This window comes from Dermacentor albipictus, chromosome 6 (genome assembly GCF_038994185.2).
Source record: "Dermacentor albipictus isolate Rhodes 1998 colony chromosome 6, USDA_Dalb.pri_finalv2, whole genome shotgun sequence".
Lineage (NCBI taxonomy): Eukaryota > Metazoa > Arthropoda > Arachnida > Ixodida > Ixodidae > Dermacentor > Dermacentor albipictus.
The window spans coordinates 144,534,758-144,554,712 of record NC_091826.1 but is presented as its reverse complement, the minus strand read 5'-3'; positions in this window follow the sequence as shown (position 1 = coordinate 144,554,712).

Genomic DNA, 19,955 nt, shown 5'->3' with positions numbered 1-19,955 from the left:
CAGGATACCCGTCTTTTACAAGAGAGACCTTGTGTTTGGGGAATTAACTTTTCAGCTTCGTCCAATATAAAAGAAGTAAAATATGCTACAGCATTGTCTATGTTAAAATCAGTGATAAAATCTCGTGATAAGTAAGCTGCTTCCTTAAAATCATTCCATTCGGCGGAGGCTAGTTTCCACCGGGGTGTATGTAGGGGGCTTTCATGTTGAGGCATTGAATTTAACATTACAGGAAAGTGGTCACTTCCATATGGATTTTTTATTACATGCCATTGCAAGTCCGGGAAAATTGAAGCCGAGCCAATAGACAGGTCTATTGATGAATATGAATTGTTATGGATATTATAACAAGTTGGCTCCTTCTTGTTGAAGAGGCATGCACCGGAGTTCATAGGAAAATTTTCAATGAAACGGCCTCTCGCGTCACATCGCGAGTCTCCCCACATGGTGTGGTGTGCATTAAAATCGCCTGCGAGTATGTAAGGGCCGAAAGCTGATCGATTAGGTTATAAAAATCACTTTTTTCCAGATGAAAATTGGGGGGTATGTATAAGCAACATACAGTGATCAATTTATTAAAAAGAATTGTCCGAATTGACACTGCCTCAAGGTGCGTCTGAAGGGCGACCTGGTGACAGGCTACGGACTTGTCTACAATTATTGCAACACCGCCAGACGAGGTATTCGCCTCGTTGCGGTCTTTACGGTAGATGGCGTACTGACAAAGGAAGTTTGTTTGTGTGTATTTAAGATGTGTCTCCTGAACACACAGCACCTTTGGGTTATGTTTGTGTAAGAGTTCTTTAATGTCATCGAGGTTGCGGATAAGACCTCTAACGTTCAAGTGTATTATTTGTGTAGCCATATTGTTGGTGTTTTTATGCTGTGCGTCAAGAGGAGTTAAGTTAGAGAGATGACTTACGGAGCCGTTTCAGGCCCCGTGATTATGGTACGGGTTCTGTCTTTTTTGGAGCGGTCGCGAGACTCGCGCTGCTCCCGAGGCGCTGGATGCGCCTTCTGGCTCGGGGTTATGTCCATCGACTCCTGGGAGCCGCTGGACTTCCGCTCACTAGAGCGAGGTGTTTTCAGGGTAGGCCTTGCCTCGAAAAGCAGAGCCTTGGAAGCCACTAACCCAGAGGTCGATGGGCCCTCCTTTAGAGACGGCGCAGCAGCGCTCGGGCTGAGGACAATGCCGTGGCCACACTCTTTGTGGGCCGGGCTGATGCCCCAGTGTGCTGCGGTGCTGCCCCCCTACGTGCCGCACCAGCATACCCTGCGGTATGGAGAAAAGAAATACGCTTTCGTGCTTCTTGAAAAGAAATGTTCTCTTTGATCTTTAATGTGATGATTTCCTTTTCCTTCTTCCAAGAAGGACATGACCGAGAGTATGCAGGGTGGTCACCCTCGCAGTTTGCGCAGCGGTGTGCCTTGGTACAATTATCGGCAGGGTGTTCGTTTGAAGCGCACTTTGCATATGTGGTACGGCCCCGGCAGCTCTGAGAGCCGTGAACAAATCGCTGGCACTTAAAGCAGCGGCGCGGGTTCGGAATGTAGGGTCTTAGTTTTATTTTCATATAGCCTGTTTCAATATACTCTGGTAAAGTGCTTGTGCAGAATGTCGAAATTAGGTGTTTAGTGGGGATCTCTTTGTCATCCCGCCTGATCTTTATCCTTTGGACATTTGTCACGTGCTGTTCCTTCCAACCTTCAAGCAGCTCAGTTTCACTCAAATCAAGGAGATCTTGTTCAGATACGACTCCGCGTGTGCTGTTCAATGAACGATGCGGATTTATCGAGACAGGGGTACTATTAATTTCAACAAGTCCAGATAGATTCTCGTACTGTTTCTTGTCACTAACTTCGAGCAACAGATCACCGCTGGCCATTTTTGTGACCTTGTAGCCGGGACCTAGTTTCTCAGTAAGAGACTTTGCGTCAACAAATGGTGACAGGGTTCCTGCTGTTTTATTACGGTTTCCACAACTTAAGACATGGTACTTTGGATAAATTTCTTTGGTCTGGCCAAAAAGTTTCAGGGAGTCATCGGTGCGCCCTCTCTTGGAAATAGGGCGATCAGGGAGTCGGGGGAGTGATGAAAAAGCCATCAAAATAAATATCACTTCGGTGGCTATGCCAGCCGCGCACCACCGAGCCCAACAAGGGGACGCTGCGAAGCCCAAAACCTACGAAGACGCCAGCTGTACACAGTCACTATAACCTAATATACGATACCCAAGGTTTGATAGCTACACCAGGTTGACCCCCGCCACCTGGAAGTCTGGAAGTAAGAAAAAGCGAAGAGAAGACAGGAAACATTGAAAGTGAGAGAGAAAGACGAAGATTGAAGAGAAGGACAGGAAAAGGTGACTGCCGATTTCCTCCAGGTGGGTCAGCCTGGAGGTGCCGTCTATGTGAAGCAGAGGCCAAAGAGGCGTGTTGCCTCCGCCGGGGGGCCTTAAATGTCCAAACACCCGGCATCGGCTCAACCCCCAGGATCCCCCTTTCCCCAGACACGGCTAAGCCGCGCACGCCTACATGCGGGAGGGTCCAACCCTCGTGTGCTCGGGTACGTGGTGTCGCAACACACCAAACGCCTGCTTACGCAGACGCCCCTGCGGGGGCATGCACCGTCTCCTCCATCTTCCTCGCGTCACACGCTTTGCAACGTGACGATCCTAACAACATCACAGCTTACAATTGCATTAAAAAGCGACAGCCACTATATGATGGAGGACGATAAAACGCGAATACAGATAGCAGGAACCGCCCCTGAGGCACTTTATTAGCAAGACATTCCGCAAAAGTGAATGAAACATCGATGTGTGACACGTCATACACGTTTTTGACGAAAATAGCAATCCTTCCTCCTCGCCGATGTGATCGTGTTACAAAGTGCGGTTGATAACCGTGTAGAACAAACGTATCCAGGCCTGTATCTGCGACGTTAATTTCTGCTATAACAAACAAATCCACAAACATAGTGTTGAAGTGACGATCATTTTAAATTCGTCCCAGTATTTCCGTAAGCTTCTAATGTTAAGATTAATAATTATGAAATCACCATTCGACTTGTGACTGCAGCTGTCACAGAAAGACTGAAAATCGGGAAACTCTTGGCAGGTGCTTGCCATTATGTCATTACGTCTGCTAGCATGTTGATTCGAATCAGAGTCGAAGATTCATCTTTCTTTGCGCAAATTTCTCCGGCTTTGACCCAAGTGAATTTGTATCCCTTTTCTTCGGCTACTGTCCTCACTCGCCAAAACAATTCTCGATTTTGCTTGGTTAAATTTTCATCGAAAAATAGTTTTGGCAACTTATGAGAGTGATGGAGCTCCCGAAACTTGCCACGAACCTGGAACCATCTTTCCTTAGCCGTAACAGATGTGAAGCGCACCAGGACTGTGGGAATGGGATCGCGTTTTCCTTGTAAGCGATGAACAGCCACCACATCTGATAGGGTGAAATCCGCCAATTCCAGTTTATCAGCGAGCTGCCCCAACGTCTGCTTCAAGTCTTCGTGATCTTCTTGAGGAAGGCAGTGAATTTCCAGATTAGCATTGCGGCTGTTTTGCTCACTGTCATTTTGAACATCGTGCTGGAGCTGAAGCTGCACTGCCTGCATTTGCACTGTAGAAGATAGAGCGGCAATCTCAGATTCGTACTTTGCATTTTGAGTCTTGAATTCATTTAGCTGAGTGGTAACCTAGTCGTACTTATTCGACATAAATACCACCACTTCCTCGAGGTGGTCAACGGACTGAGTTAATTTCGAAAAATATTCTTTGAGGCCTAGAAGTGTGTCAACTTTTTGAGTCAGGATTGATAAGGAGAGAAGACTCTCTGTTATGTCCTTGAGCTCAGCCGCCAGTGACCCATTCGGGATCACGTTATCGACTACATGAGAAATTTCAGACTGTGAAGTGGAACCAGCCCAGCTCTTTTTAGTTCTACAGGTTTTGTAAATCCACGCTTCTCTTTTAGACAAACCCATTGTGGTGAACGTATTTTGGGCAATACCAGAGCGAGGTTGGCCTAAGTGATAGGAATGGTTACAGCTTGAACACTTCATTAACCTTCTGTCAGTGGGCAGCTGTTTGTGACACACAATGCAATTTTCATCATCGCCCGACATGCTGATTTCACGAGGTAGCAACAAAATTGCAATCAAAAACCAAAAATTGCAGTCGGCGGCGATACAACCAACAAAAAAAAGTAATAGTGTCGCAACACTCTGCCTGTTAAGACCGAGGAATCAGCCTTGGCCGAGGGTATCGTCGCCAACTGCAAGGAATCGTGGGCGTCCGGCCAAAATATATAGGTGCCCTTCTCCCAGAGTTTCCAGGTGAGTAGATGATTGTCGCTGAATCTAGAGACTGGCAACCCAGTCCTAGTGCAGCAAAATGATGGACCGGTCCTGCGACGCTTGACGAGAATCCCGGAATTCAGGAGTAGCAGCGGGGGCGGTGGCTTGAAGTATCGGCAAACCAGTTGCAGTTCAGCCCCAACACGTTCCCGCGGCGCATCTGTAATCTGTTAAAAATGAGGTATCAGCCTTGGCCGGGGGTATCGCCGCCAACTGCAAGGAATTGTGGGCGTCTGGCCAAAATATATAGGTGCTCTTCTGCCAGAGTTTCCAGGTGAGTAGACAATTGTCGCTGAATCCAGAGACCAGCAACCCAGTCCTGGTGTAGCAAAATGATGGACCGGTCCTGTGACGCTTGACGAGAATCCCGGAATTCACGAGTAGCAGCGGGGGCGGTGGCTTGAAGAATCGGCAAACCAGTTGCAGTGCAGCCCCAACACGTTCCCACGGCGCATCTGTAATCTGTTAAAAACGAGGTATCAGCCTTAGCCGCGGGTATCGCTGCCAACAAGTATAATAATAACAACAACAACAACAACAACAACAATAATAATAATAATAATAATAATAATAATAATAATAATAATAATATTAAGCATCTCCAGGCAGACAGAACGACCCGGCCGACATTATTATTATTATTATTGTTATTATTATTATTTGAAACATCTTGAATTACGCTGCACACGGCTGATAGCTAAGCCGATAAGAAAGAGTCACTGCTGGATGCACACGGAAATTCTTGCTTCCATGTCGAATCGAGACAACTTGCGTAATTGCTGCAAAAGAAATCCCAGAAACCAAAGACTGCGATTAGAATACATGTCGGCAAGAAATACAGTTGTTGCTCTTCTGCGTGCCGCCAAACGCCGTTACTCCTTTATAAATTCCAACAACCTTCAAATAATGTAAGCAAAACTTGGTCTTTGGTAATTCATCTCAGAGGAGTGAGTTCCAATAACCGGGCTATTTTCGGTGCTTTTCAACAACCTCCCACAGAAGTGACTGATGCTTTCAACAGGCACTTTGTTAAAGCGTCCTAAAGGGCCCTCTCTCCATATACAAGCACTCCACCGTTAGGGCATTCCGTATCTGCGTCGGCTTTTCTTCCGAACATTTTGAGGGGTGATCTGGAAGAAATTATTTTCAGTTTCCGTCCTAACAAGCCCACTGGATATGATGGAATTTCTTTACACACCATCAAAAGGAATTTCAATGCGCTGTCAGATATTATCCTGCATATACTGGATGGTTCTTTGGAAGGCGACGAAATTCCAGAATACTTAAAAACTGCAGTTGTTGTACCACAACACAAGTCAGGGAAGAAAGATGGTATTGAAAACTATCGGCCGATTTCAATATTGCCGATCATTGCTCAGGTCTTAGAAAAATTTCTTTTCCACACTATGTCTTCTTTTCTTAACAAATTTTCTATCTTGACCAATCGACAGTTTGGCTTTATTTCAGGGCGTGGTACTGTGGCAAGTGGGTTTCCGTAACCGGAGCAGTGTAACTAAGTTCAAATAAACCCCTTTTCATTATTGCTACTACTGGACGTACGCGTAGATGGGCTTGATGGATTCCTTCCCCTAACGTCATTCTGAGCCGCAACAATAGTAGGGCATGACAACTGTTGACTAAAGGCAAAAAACAAGCCTGCTTCTTTAGTTCCGACACAATCTTTTCGAAAGACGCTGCGGTTTGGCAAATAAACCGTTAGATCCGGGCCATAGACGTCGTTACTAAGCCACGCTTCCATGAGTACAATAACGTTGCAGTCAGACGAGTGTGCGCGGTGTTGCGTACTCCAGGGTAGCGTATCGCACTGCTGCCGAGTTGTAGTGGCGCCTGCCTATCGAAGCTCGACCGAAGTTACTTATTGGGTAGCGTGGTGTTGTCGGTGGGCTGCAGGCATCCGGTAGACCATGGCGACCAAGCAAGGGCGAGACGATTTGTAGTGCGAAACTTGCATGGTTTATTCAAAGGTTGATGAATGAAAATGAGAAGAGCATGAAGTGATCAAAAGTACATTTCTGAGCCCCTTAAATAGGCTCTCTACAATCGTGGGAGGGTCTTGCTTCCGTCGACGTCACGTGACCGGCACAGAAAGAGGACCCCTCTGGTTATACCGAGTCTGCTGCAAAGAGGAGGCCCTCCCGCCACCCTCCCGGAATCGTAGACGCGTGTCCGTCTCTTCTACGTGTTGCGGGTTCGTGGAAGTTCTCCTGTAGTTTGTTCGAGGAAAGGGTCTCTCTAAACTCGCACTTACGCACGCACACACACACACACACACACACACACACAAAAGAGGCCTGTACACTGCGAGGCTTCCGCCAGACCGGCAGACACTTGAAATGGCCATGGCGAATTAGGAAGTCACGCTTCATTTCGACGAGGCATGGTGCAAGAAGGCGCCTCATTTCGAAGAACAAGGTCGCGTGAGCGAAAACTCCTTTCTACACGTGCCGCGTGACGACAACCATCGCAGGAGACGTCACGCCTCATTCCCACAGAGATGGTCGGATGAAATTCCTTTCTGCACGTGGTGCCAGATGCCAACCCTAACAGCATTTCCGGCGGGGGAGGAAGATCCCGACGCGTAGGGGCCAGCAGCCGGCGAGGGATCGGCGTTTTAGTAGCAGTATTCCCCTTAGAGGTGACGAACCCTTAGTTCGTAGCTGGTAGATTCCTGGGAGTTGTCATCAGTCCCCGTGGCCGCTCTTGTGACTTTTCTCCCTCGTCCGGTTAGGTGAAATTGGTCTTGCAAGCAGGTTTCGCAACTTTGCGTCTCCTGCGTGGGCAAGCAATCGGCCCAGAACAGTGCCGGACCCACAACAAGGCCACCCTCCTGCTAGATAACCAGCCTTTTTAAAAAAAAGAAAACCCGCTACACCTTTCCCATTCCTTACGCGCGTCCCTCCGCCCTGAACACTAAAAACAGCCATTTCTTGAAAGCGTTAAGACGTGGTCAATAAAATCAGCTAGCAATCCACTACACTTCGGAAAAACGTATGAACGAACGTACAAATGCCACGGAAATCCTGGTGAGCATGAGGCTTTCGTTGCAATAGGGGCAACGACTCAAACCGTCGGCTTTGCCGTTAAGCTTACCCTTCTTGTAGCGAATATTGAAGCTGTACTGTTGAAGAGCCAAGCTCCAGCGCAAAAGGCAACCGTTCTTCGTAGACATGGACTGCAGCCATGTGAGGGGACAGTGGTCAGTCTCTATGGTGAATCTTGAACCAGCGATATAGCAAGCTAGCTTCTGTACCATCAATACTACGCAGGCGCATTCTTTTTCTAATGCACTGTGTGCTTCCTCACGAACTGAAAGCTTTCTACTGGCGTATACTACAGGGTGTTCGTTCTGCTCATCTCTCTTTTGACAGAGCACCACCCCATACTCCTGTCGCTGGCATCACACTGAAGAATGAATGGCTTAGAGTAAGTAGTTGGGCGCGTTCAACACTGGCAGACTCGTTAGTGCGTTCTTCAGCATACTAAAAGCCTTTTCTGTTGCGTCATCCCCCTTTACTGTTTGTGATTCCGTTTTTCTGAGAGCATCCGTTAAAGAACTCGCAATCTCGGAATACCGCGGGATGTATCTTTGGTAATAACCCACCAAGCCAAGGAATGATCTGATGTCCCGCTTGGTGCGCGGTTGCGGGAAGTTCTCTATTGCGGTCAGTTTAACCTCGGAAGGCCGACGATGACCTTGCCCTATTCCATGACCTAGATAGGCTACCCCCGTGCGCCCTAATTGGCAATTGGGAGCGCTAACAGTTAAGGCGGCCATTCGTAGACGACACGGCATGGTTCGCAGGTGTTGCTTATGGTCCGCCCATGATGAACAAAAGATTGCTATGTCATCGAGATACGCAAGTGCTAAGTCCTCCATTCTTCGTAGCACCTGGTCCATAAGGCTAGAGAAGCAATATGGCGCATTCTAAAATCCAAAGCTCAGGACTTTCGGACGAAAGGTTCCCATCACGGAAATAAACGTCAAAAGCCTTCTTGCCCTCTCGGTCAACGGAACCTGCCAGTACCCTTTGACTAAATCAAGCGTAGAGATAAAATTAGCACTGCTCACTTTCTCAAGCCTTTCCTCGATATGCGGTATTCATTGTATCTGGTCCTTCATGAATAAATTGAGCTTGCGGTAGTCGATGCATGGTCACGGCTCCTTTCCTGGGACCTCAACCAAGATAAGAAGCGAGGGATAATCAGTTTCTCCTGGCTCGATTACTCCTAGCTCTAACATCTTGTTTATTTCAGCGGTCATGACTTCACGTCGACGAGGCGAAACGCGATAAGCTTTCGAACGAACTGGGTCCGACGAGGTTAACTCAATATCGTGAGCGATCGCAGTGATTCTGCCTGGTGTGTCTTAAAACACGTCTTTAAATTCAAACACGGGTTCCCTCAGTTCGGCCCTTTTATTGGGATTCAACTCCGCCTGGGCTACTAACTTGTCAATGGTCTCGTGAATGTGATTTGCCTCTGTCACTTCTGTTAACTCTGGAAAGTCAACAGGCATCTCCTCAGGTTGGATATTCAACGAGGGTTTCAGGATCATTACCTTTCCCCAACTTTAAAGCGTCGCGTGCGAGCCATAGCAATCCTCAGTATTGTCATAGTAATGCTCAGCATTGCTTTGTGCCGTACGCATTTCCTGCTCAGGGATCATTGTGGCAGGGCTTACGTTCAAGAACTTCCTGCCTTCTGCATCGAGAGACATTTCAGGCTCCGGTTGTTGTCTGACCTCTTCCTTAGCTGGTGCACTTTCCGCATTATCCCCTATAGGGCTGTCCTGTCTGGTGCTGGCTGACGAATCCTACGTCAAGCCTGTTTCCTTCACCACTGGACATTCGTACACTGCCTTGGACGCGAGCACCCATGCCTTTGGACGAGTTAAGGCTTGCACTATCCCTTCACTAAACCCGATTCCGCTGCGTCGTAGCAAATCCTCAGATTTGTTAGAAAACAAATATGGATAGTGAGGCAGGAGATGTGCCGAGACGGCGGCTTCAGTGTCCAGTACTACAAAAGGGCCTTCGATACGAATCTTGGACACAGGGAGACAAACACTGGGGGACTCTATGACTTGCCTTATCGAAGCACATTCTCCTGTGAATTGGCATTCCTCTACGTACGACGGGTGCACTACGTCAATTGTGGCTGCTGAGTCGCGAAGCACTCTCCACGGTTTGCCGTTTACCACGAGGTCTCGAATGTATGGTTCTAGCAAAATCAGATTTTCTGCGTTACTACTTAGTGACATCAATACTAGTTTGGGATTTCTGCACCTCACAGAGATATGCCTCGTTTGCTGGCAGTTGTAACACACTACTGTTTTTTTTTTTTTTTTGCCTCGAAAGCTTTTTTACCTTCTGCCTTTCTGCACTCCGTTCGGGTGGTTCCTTCTTCTCTCCCTCGCTGTCCTCGTCACTAGTTTTCACCGAATCTGACCTTTCCATTGTTTTATACCGACTCGACTTTGGCTGTCGCTTTGGCTTGTCGGGTCTGTATTTATTCATCTCCTTCTTAGGAGCTGCGTTGCCTTCGTCCACACGGCGAGTTACGTAATCCTCAGCGAGATCGGCCGCTCTCGTGATAGTGTCTACGCCTGGCCTATCCCGAACCAAATATTTGATGTTTACTGGCAGCCGGCGGTAGAACTGTTCTAAAGCAACGCACTGCATTGTCTTTTCGGCGTCACCGAGTGCACCCTCTTCACTGAGCCATTCCTTCAGGTTTACCTCCAAGGTGTGTGCAAAATATGAATATTACTCACTTTTGGTCTTCTCGACTTCCCTGAATTTTCGCCTGAATAGTTCCGCTGACAATCTGTACTTTTAAGCAACTTCGCTTTGACTTCATCGAAGTCCTCTGCTTCTTCTTTCCCCATGCGGGTGATGATATCAGCTACCTCACGTGGCAGTAACGTAAGCAAGCGTTGCGGCGACGTGTCTCTCGCGAATTTTGCCTTTTCAGACGTGCGCTGAAACTGTACCAGAAAAAGACCTATGTTACAGTCTACTAGAAAATTCTAGTTCACTCTATTTATGTCCCCTCCTACTGCGTAGGGTGCCATCAAGTCCGTCATTCTGCGCTCGCTTTCACATGCCTCTGTGCTAGGTCTTTCACTATTTCGGACTTTCAGCAGCTCAATCTCTAGGCGCTTCATTTCGAGTGCGTCGCATGCAACACGATCGCGCTATTCTTTGGCCTCACGTGCTGCCCGCTCGTGTTCTTCTTTTTCTTCTAGGCGCTTACGCTCTACTTCTATCTCCGTAATGCTATCTAGGCATTCCTTCAGTTCATCGTCGTCTGCCCCTATCGCTTCGATCGCCTCTATGATCTCCGGCTTTCTCTTTGATTCGGCAATTTGGAGGCCCAACTGTTTGGCCAAGCTCAAGCATTCCGGCTTCTTTAGTGCCTTCCACTTCATGGCTGCCCGTAGTGCTACTAACTCTTCACTCTACAACAACCTTGACGTACTCAAAACTTCCGTCATTGGTTAAAGAAAAATCACTGCACTGCACTTCTTTAACATACGTAAAAGCTAAGTAATATCTCAGTGAAGGAAAGCCGCGCACTCACCATATGCAGTCATGAATCCAGACTCCTTCCTTCCGAACGTTGTCACGAGGACGAAGAGGCTAAGATCTCGTAGTTGTCGCCCACGTTGGAGTCTCCAGGGTGCCCAATCGCTGCCAGTCAGTTTGTTGCGTACTCCAGGGTAGCGTATCGTACTGCTGCTAAAGTTAACTGCTGCCGAGTTGTAGCGGTGCCTACCTATCGAAGCTCGACCGACGTTACTTATTGGACAGCGTGGCGTTGTCTGTGGGCTGCAGGCATCCGGTAGACCATGGCGACCAAACAAGCGCGAGACGATTTCTAGTGTGAAACTTGCACGGTTTATTCAAAGGTTGATGAAAGAAAATGAGAAGGGCATGAAGTGATCAAAAGTACATTTCGGAGCCCCTTAAATAGGCTCTCTACAATCGTCGGAGGGATCTTGCTTCCCTCGACGTCGCGTGACCGGCACAGAAAGAGGGCCTCTCTTCCTTTCGTTATACCGAGTCTGCTGTAAGGAGGAGGTCGTTCCGCCTCCTGGAATTGTAGACGCCTGTCCGTCTCTTCTGCGCGTTGCGGTTTCGTGGAAGTTCTCCTGTAGTTTGTTCGAGGAAAAGGTCTCTCGAAATTCCCCCCCCACACACACAAACATGCACACACACACACACACGCACAAAAGAGGCCTGTACACGGCGGGGCTTCCGCCAGACACTCGAAATGGTCATGGAGAATTAGAAAGTCCCGCTTCATTTCGTCGAGGCCTGGTGGAAGAAGGTCGGGTGAGATAAAGTTCTTCCTGCACGTGGTGCGGGACGCCAACCATCGCAAGAGAAGTCACGCCTCATTTCGACGTACAAGGTCGCGTGAGAGAAAAGTCCTTTCTGCACGTGGTGTGAGACGCCAACCATTGCAGCAGAAGTCACACCTCATTTCGACGAAGACGGTCGGATGAAATTCCTTTCTGCATGTGGTGCCAGATGCCAACCCTAACAGCGGTTAAATACAAATTAAACTTGGTAGGTTGCTATAAAAAACTGAAAGGGAAAATGCATACAGGTTTCCTTCTAGAGGGTGGCTGTTTTTCGATGACGACACTTTATTTCACTGCTTGCCATGCCTTATTGAACAAGGAAAGCTTATAATCGACGCAGTGTTTTAAAGCGCAAAGAAAATCGCACAGACTTGACTATGGCAAAGTAAAAAAGTTGCTTGCGGCCGTTACTGCTGGGGAAAAATTTTCACTGATGATGAGGCCTGTGAGCTTGCGCAAATTTGAGAGCAACAATTTGTTTTCATTGAAATTATATCAGCACTCCACGCTGATATATGCCGTTGCCATGATATTCTGTACAAATAAAGTCCAAGGGCAATAAAATTGCCACTGCGCGCGAAATGCAGTGCGTGCGAGTGAACGCATGCAATGGAGAGCCGGCGAACGCGGCTCGATCTCGCGCTCACAAGCGAGCAAAGTGGGGAGGGAGCCTTCGGTCGAGAGCGAGGGGGAGAGGGGTGGCCGTGTTCAACTCCGGTTGACCCGGGCTGCAGTATCTTGAAAGCCACCTGCGACGGGGACAGTCATCCCGTGCGCTGTGTTTTCGTGATTTCGTTCGCGTTGATGCTAGACGCAGCACGAAGGAGAATTCGCGCCGCAGCTGCTGCGCGCGTCCTCAATCCATCATTTTTAGATCGAGCTTCTGTGGTCATCGAGTGAGAGGCTTTCGCTTGTGCGCGCGTGACACCATGCTTGTTAAATTATTCGACATGCCTACGTTTAAAGTTTATATGGTCAAAAAAACTGTTCTCCTTACTTCATATAGCTGTCCACTAATTTGCTATCGCAATCAACGCTCCGCCTCCAGGCGTTTTTAAAATTATTTCAACTAACTATTTGTGGGCGCCGGCGATTAGCAGAATAGCGGCCAACACGATGTGCTCGCTCTATATATTGAGGCTCAAGTAGCACGTTCTGAGCATAAAATCAAGAGTTCGACGAAACCCCGTCTGGTCAGGGTTGCTCATAGTGAAGGGTGAAAGGGATGTTCACCAAAAACATAAAAAAAAGAAACGAAGGCGTTCCGGTGCCCCCCATACGGGGGCGACATCCACAATTGAACTAGGCTCCCGTATGGTAGCCGAAACGTTTTGGTTTCTTTTTGTTGTGGTTGTTGTTGTTGTTGCTGCCGTTGCTTTCGGTCTGCGTTCGTTATACCCTTGATTACGGTGTAAGCATAGATGCAAAATTGTTTCTTCAGACGCCGCCGGCACCTCTGATGCTGCTGTATCAAGAAGGTCGTAAAACATCAGATTGTTTCATCGTTTTGGTTTCTCTGCATCGTGAATGCGGGCATTCAGAATGTGAACAATCCGCGCTCTCTGCTCGGAATCCAGCTGTATAATCTAGATGTCGATTTGCATTGGTAGAAGTTTCTGATTGGTCCTCTAGATCTGCTAACCTCTTGCTTTAGTTGGCGCATGCGGCACTTGTAGCCGTACGCTGGCTTTCAAGCTCTCGGTCTCGGTCATTATTGTAGTCTGGCCTGCGAACATTCCTTTTTTTTCAGTTCGTCATGCACAGAAGCGGTATCAGCACCGGGGTTAATTTCAATATAACCAGACTGCAGCAAAATAGATCGTATCACGCTAGGACACTCACAAGCAATATCGAGGCAGGACTGCGGGCTCGGAAGCTCTACACAATGTTCCTACACAGTCCAGAAGATCCCCCAGACAGTCCCTAAGGATGAAACAAGGTGGAGGGAGAGAGGGTCCGGGCAGCCATGGAGGCGCCACCCTCTGTGGCCGGCGCTTCCTACAACCGCGCTGGGGCATCAGGCCGATCTGGCGGTCGGCCAGAGAGGTGCGCCGGGCAAGTTATATGGTGAATAATAATAATATATGGGGTTTTACGTGCCAAAACCACTTTCTGATTATGAGGCACGCCGTAGTGGAGGACTCCAGAAATTTAGACCACCTGAGGTTCTTTAACGTGCACCTAAATCTAAGCACACGGGCGTTTTCGCATTTCGCCCCCATCGAAATGCGGCCGCCGTGGCCGGGATTTGATCCCGCGACCTCGTGCTCAGCAGCCCAACGCCATCGAGTTATATGGTCAGACATAGGCTAAAGGGAACTCCCAGCAAGGTACAGGGTCGAAACACAGGACTCCTTTAGAAATCATCCCAAAGACAGCGGGAGTCATCCGCGGTGCGGGCGCCGCCGGACGCAGGTGGGGATGTATTGCTGCCGGCACGGGAAGGGACCGAATAGCGATCCGTGAGCTTTAGTCAAGAGTTGGACCAACGTTTGTCTGGTCAGGTAACAGGATGAAGTAGAGAATACGGTAGGTGACCAAGTCAAGGTGAAAATAACACAGAGACGTATCGGGACCCGTACGGGTTCCTTGATCACACTAAAAGCGGGCAAGAGCCGCATGTAGTTTTTATGCCGAAATGTGAAGTAGGGAACGGGTGTAGTTGGCAGGAAGATTTCCACCAGTCCTGTTGATACTGTTGTCAGTAGTTTGAATAAATAAAGATTCTAACAAGAGTCGCGTCATCGAATTCTTTTCCTTAGCTACTACAGCAGCGTTTTCCCAATCGATGCGGTGACTGCAATTATCGGCGTGTTCGGCAAGGGCGTTCGAGACGTCCCTTTGGCGCTCTTTTATTCTTCTCGTGAATTTGCCGGCTTCACCGATCTAACTGCAGCTGCAGTCTGCGCATGGTACCTTGTAAATGACACCGGGGTAATTCTTGCTTTCAAGCCGATCCTTTACGTTAACAAGCTGATTTCTTACGTTAGCAAACCGTTGTCTCATCCCTCGTGACGCGGGCCAAACGCATCTGCTTAAGTGGCCATGAAATGCAGAACGAACTGAAGACAAATCGTCACGAATTATCCAGGAACGCGTACCCCAAGACGTTTATTAACAAAATGGAAGCCCGGGTCCTCCATCCAAAGCCATCTCAAGGCAAGTAGTTCACGAAACGCACTGGCATCCCATATGTGCCTGGCGTCAGCGAAGCTCTTAGCCGCGTATTCTCAAGATACGATCTTAGAATAGCGCACATGCCATCCAACAAGCAGAGAAATCAGCTTGTTAACGTAAAGGATCGGCTTGAAAGCAAGAATTACATCGGTGTCATTTACAAGGTACCATGCGCAGACTGCAGCTGCAGCTACATCGGTGAAAACGGCAAATTCACGAGAAGAATAAAAGAGCACCAAAGGAAAAAAGTTTCGAACGCCCTTGCTGAACACACCGATAATTGCAATCACCTCATCGATTGGGAAAACGCTGTTATAATAGCTAAGGAAAAGAATTCTATGACGCGACTCTTGTTGGAATCTTTATTTATTCAAACTACTGACAACAGTATCAACAGGGCTGATGGAAATCTTCCTGCCAACTACACCCGTTCCCTACGTCACATTGTGGCATAAAAACGACTTGCGGCTCTAGCCCTCTTTTAGTGTGATTAAGGAACCCGTGCGGGTCCCGAAACGTCTCTGTGTGATTTTCAACTTGACTTGGTCAGTGACCACAATTTCTTCTTCAATACGTGAGCTTATGGCCGCTTCCGTCATGGACACTTTGCGGCTGCGAGGAAATCCGAGTTGTGTGCCCGAAGCAGGCACCATGCGGGGATGAATGCGGCCTCCACGGTCGCCACACCATAGCTCTGGCTTCCGGTCAAGCAAACCACAGGGCACAAACATAACAGCACACAGCCTGTTTTTCTTGATCGTGTTGACTAACTCGGAATGGTCGAGAATATGCATATCCTCGTCATAATCGATTCGTACGTTCGACGTCGTTCCATCACTCCTCGTCGATACACACGTATCGTCTTGTTCTTCAGTAATATTGACCTCAATATATCCATGATCCTGTCATAATTCATCCGAAACGAGTAATCCTGTTGCTTCTCCACGATGTCCTCCCAATTATATGAGTGCTTACGTGGATATGAGCCATTGGTTATGGTAGGTTTTGTGTGCGACACGAAAATTGTATGATATTCCAGCCATACACGGCACCGCTGTACAAATTGGAACGTAATTTAGCGTCTAGTCGATGTCGATAACGGAAAATATTTTCCTGAGCGAGTTCGGGGTGAGAATGGGTGTATGAATCAGTGTATTCATAATGAGGCCCACCGCATCTCAAACGACAGGGTAAGCGTCTTCGAGCGCGTCTCAAAAAGCTAGCTCTCTTTAGGCAAGGATGGGAAAATGCTCTCATTATCGCTGTTAACCCACGATTGTACAACCGATTCCGATAACCCTGGTAGTGCCGGTACCAGATCGACATCCGTTTTCATACTGCTCTATATCCGGGCTCACCCCACGAAGGAGGCTATAAACATAACTAATACGGAAAAGTGCGGGTAACATGCCAAGAAAAATATTACGCTAAAAGTTTTGTTGGTTTTGCGCAAATGCTCACCTTCAGCATCACATGCTCGGCGGCGTCACGGATGGTACCGCAGGCGAAGCGGCTACTGCGCACCTCTCTTGAAAGTTTAGCGAGCGTGTCAATGGCTGGTTCATGACCGGGCTCTGTCATATAGGAGATGAGGTTGCCGCTGTAACCCATGGACAGCACTTGCCCGAAGAGCATCCATAGGCCCAGCAGTAGCCGACAGGAAGGCGTTGTGTGCACGGCTGGGCATGCGAGAGGCCTTCTTAAACACGGGAAAGCACATAAAACATAAAATTCCTGGAGCGGTTTAGCGATATAGAGAGAAAACATACAACAATAACTACATTTCTGTCGCTCAAATATGTCTACTAAGCATCATCTACTACATTTCTTGTTTAGTATGAATATTTCAAGGAATTTGTTTTGTGTAATACACGTGGTTGCAAAGTTACTAGTAAATAATTCTCACTATGTGGCTGCGGGGTGCCTAAGTGTTAGGAAAGTTTCTTTTTTTATTTTTAGTGAGCCATTTCAAGTGCTGCAAATGAAAGAATAAAAACAAGAACAGCGCAACACAGGACGAGCGAGTTAAGACTTGTATATCCTCCATTCTGGAGCCAAAGCACCCCCGCACTGGAAGCCGCCAACGATGTGTTTGAAGTTTGAAGTTTTAAGTTTATTTTCTTTCTTTTATTTTCTTTCGGCGAGGAGGACTCTCCCATCTAAAACAGCACTGCTGAAGACGCTGTGGCAGAAGCGCCGGGCACTTGACACCCCTCAAACTACGTGAAAATTACCAGCGAGAGCGGTCTACGAACAGCGACTGGCGGTACAGTGGTGCCTTTCAGATTTGGAGCGGGTTGCTTGCACGTGCGGGCTGCAAGAAAGCCTGCTTGGCACAGTGCATTGTGACTTTCGCTTTCTTTCTACTCTCTCCCCTTTCCCGTATTTTCTGGTCAAAAATAAATTAGTCTTCTTGATGCGCTCGAAGCAAATGGATGTCTGTCCTTTTTCCATAAGTTAAACGTCCTCCATCTCTTATTCCACAACAATTTGGTGCCGAAACCTGGGAATAAGGACGTCAAAAGATGGATATCGACAGAATCAAGCGAAGAAGAGCCGTAGTGCGAACATCTACAACCAAGCTGCTCAACAAAGTATACACTATGGAAGGTAGCGCATCAATCGGTGAGCTGGAAGAAAATATAAGTCTTCTTTCTCTTAAAGAGGACTCACTGAAAGAGCTAAGTCGGGATATAGAAAAAGGTGTTGAAGATGAAGCTTTCGAAGAAGAAGTTGCATGCTCAGAAATGCACAGAGAGAAGATCGCCGTGGCGAAAACAAAGCTACAACGCATGCTACGCGACATTAGTTGCACGAATGCTTCATCAGATCGCACACCGAATTCCCCAGGTGAAAAATAATATAGCGCAAACAATTCGCAAATACGCCCCACCGTAAAGCTGCCAAAGCTCGAAATCAACAAATACAACTGAGAGCTTCGAGAGTGGCAAGGGGTCTGGTATTCAGTTTGAGTCGACTATAAACGCTAACCATGCATCCTCCCAAACGTATACAAACTCATGTACCTCAAAAGCTTCTTGACAGGAAAGGCGGCGGCAGTGGTAGCAGGACTTGACTTGTTGGAAGGCAACTACGAAGTTGCTCTCTGGCTATTAAAGTAGAGGTTCGGCAGAAAGGAAGTAATTATAGAAGACCCCATGTCACGCCTACTTAACACCAGGCCAGTGCGTGACTCACGGAATTTCGGTCAACTGCGCAGCCTCGTTGACGAAGTAGAAACAGGTGTAGGCAGCCTCACTTCTTTACGCGTGACTGTCGGCACCTATGGAACTTTTATGGAAAGAAAGCGGTGCCTGCCAACCTTCGTCTGGAATACCAACGAAACAACGAGGCTACGAACGAGAGAACAGTGCCAAATGGTAAATAAAAGGCGCAACAGCAACATTAAAGCGGCGAACATGCTTACTGATGCGGCGCTGCACACCACGATCAAGGACAGCACAGGATGTCTACTTTGTAATTAGAACGCCCATGAGACCGGCAACTGTAACGCAAGGATGTGTGCGGCTGATAAGAGAGAGGTGCTGAAACGTGAAAATCGGTGTTTGCGGTGCACAACAAGGGGGAAAGCGTCAAAAGAATGTCGTAAAGCTAAGTGGCTCGGGTGTGCGCTTCGCAAGGGCAGACAATTAACCATTATGTGTGACCCTGACTTTAGAAGACACCGAAACACTGATGAAGGGGATGGATCTTCGGCACCGGTGATTGAGCAAGCCACGGTGTTGAAGTCCTCATTAGGCACGGGAGATAACTTGATGTGTACTGGAGAGCAGCAGTCTCTCCTATTCACAGCGCCAGCTTGGACAGATGGTCCACGTGAACGTACACTTCTCAGGCTTCTCCTCGATGGTGCCAGTCAGCGAACTTTTATCCATCGCAACCTATCCAAAAAGCTGCAGTTAAAAGTGCTTGGGGAGGCGGAGCTTGAAATATTTGCCTTTGGTGACCAATCAGCCATAATGCGCACAAAAACGCGTTGTGTGGAGCTGTGGCACAGTAGCCAGTACGACGGAAAAGGGGCGCGAGTGGAAGCGTGGGAAGTTCATTGCATCTGTGCAGATATCATGACTACTCCATCAAGTTGTGTTCTACTGCAACTTTCAAAATTTTACTTCCAAGACGCAGACGCCTCGCAGGGCCGCAAAAGTGAAAATATTGACCTTTTTATAGGCGCGGATCATTGCTAGGAAATTGCCACGGGATCCACTAAGCGTCTCAGCTTCACATTGATGGCAGTGGAGACTGCATTCAGATGGACAGTCCAGAGCCAGGTCGGCACAAGGAAGTCATCAGGAGTCTTCTCCTCGGCTGCTAGCATGATGCGGATATTAGTGAGTGAACAAATTGAAAAGGAAATATCAGCACAGCTGATGTCTTTCTGGGAGCTCGAGCACATCGGTATCAAGGAACATGAGCCATTTCGTCACCAGGACGCGGTCCTTCAGCACTATAAAGAAACTGTCAACTTTGAGAATGGCCGCTATAAGGTGTCGTTCCCTTGGAACTCGATGGTTTACGAGCTTTTCGACAACTATGGATACGCAGCAAAGTCTCTTATAGCACAGACAATGCGCCTCTTGAAAGGAGATTCGTTGATTACGGAATACGACGCCTTCATAAGGGACTACATAGAAAAGGGCTATGCAGAGCCCGCCATCAAGGATTACGGCTCGTTGGAAGGTCCGGTGTACTATGTGTCACATTATGCAGTTATTCATCACGGACGCCAGACGACAAAACTGAGGGTAATATTCGGTGCATCATCATCATCATCATCATCATCCTTGTTACCCCACTGCAGGGCAAAAACCTCTCCCATATTTCTCCAACAACCCCGGTCATGTAATAATTGTGGCCATGCCGTCCCTGCAAACTTCTGAATCTCATCCGCCCACCTAACTTTCTGCCGTCCCCTGCTACGCTTCCCTTCCCTTGGAATCCAGTCCGTAACCCTTAATGACCATCGGTTATCTTCCCTCCTCATTACATGTCCTGCCCATG